A 1,630-nucleotide genomic window follows, 5' to 3' on the forward strand; every position below is an offset into this window, starting at 1 on the left:
GGATGCCATAGATGATGCTTTAGGAGATGATACCATTTATTTTTCATTTGAGGATACCTCTTCATTTTTCAGTTAATGACTATGATGATGCTAATGATCATATTGTTATCTTAGATCATCATACACACATAGAGGGTTTTTCACGAGGAGATGGTGCATGGTTTGGCTCATGCCCATATACCTACTAATGCAATGGACCGTCTCTTTGATGTTTTGTGTGCTGCTACATGGGATGAAAGCATCGATTCTCTCTTACTCTCGCATAATGCTAACCTTGAGATATATTCTTTTTGGCTCCTATGGGTGTCGACATCATCCTATCTTCTTTGGAGTGTAATTTACTTTTGGATGTAGTATATGTCATTTGGGATTCATGGTGGTATTTGATTATGTGGTGCATTATATAGATTTACATGCATCACATCCATATTTTCATGCGAGCAGTTATTTGGGCCATGGATTTGATGGTATTTCTAGTGGTCATTTCACCTTGGATGAGAAGCTTGGATACTTCCTTCTTGATTCAGGTGGTCACACATTTGTTCACTGGTTGGATGGTCTACACTTTGGCTATCCATTTAACTGAGGTAGATATATAGCGAGTTACATCATCGACATGGGTGGCTATTCATTTAATCCAGGAGGATTGGTCAGCCGCATCACCGACATTGGCTCTCTACATTTTCCATTTGATCCAGGCGGTTTGAGAGCCATTTCTTTGGAGTCTACATGGCTTGGATTTATATTTCATCCATGCGGTAGTGGTTGTGTGGATTACCTCATCTTCAAAGCGACACTCATATCTTTTTCATTTGATCTTGGAGGATATCCGACTAGCCTCATCATCAACGAGAGTCCTTTATCTTTTCCATTTAACCCCGGGGGTCATGAGACTCATGTATTGGTATTGATTGTCGGTGATGGTGACACTTGGTCATGTATTGGGCTTTTTGTACATAGCCTTTGTATTTGTCTTTTGTGCACGACCACCCTTCGATTTCGAGGACAAAATCATTGTAGGAGGGGATGGTTTGTAATGGTATATACATGCACATGGGGGATGGGGCTTAGGCATTGAGGGTTTAGGGTCATTCATATGTGTACTTTTGGGAGCCTTGAGCTATATTAGGCATAGGGCTTATAGACATTGTACCCTTTTTGATGATCTTTTACTCTATAGATATCTTGTCTTCTTAGAGCTTATGCCCAAGCTTTCATGGTTGATTCAAGGCAGTCTTTCCATGTTTAGGTGCTACTCCCTAGGATGAGTGAGACATGTGTGTACTCCATGCTAATGAGTGCAACCCCTAAGTTTGCTTCATTGTATGTTGATCCTTAGAAAATTTGTCTACTGATCCTTGTTTGTTGCAATGGGAAAATAAATGCTCAAGAATTTGATGCACCAACTTCAGATCAGCTGAAGAAGGTACAATAAATACTAAAAGATTAGTCAGTGAATTTAGGCTTTTGGCTAAATGGGTTAGAAGCATCTTGTAAGGATAGCAATTGTCTGTCCTTTGTAGAGTAGAACCATATTCGGTGTTAGAACCACTTCTTCAGTAGATATTGTTGAGTTTGCATTTCTTAGTTCTCTACATGATGTGGATAAACCTCAGTCTTTAGAAGAGGC

The sequence above is a fragment of the Cibotium barometz genome, chromosome 9 (assembly GCF_041138505.1).
Source record: "Cibotium barometz isolate CiBa-2024 chromosome 9, ASM4113850v1, whole genome shotgun sequence".
NCBI lineage: Eukaryota > Viridiplantae > Streptophyta > Polypodiopsida > Cyatheales > Cibotiaceae > Cibotium > Cibotium barometz.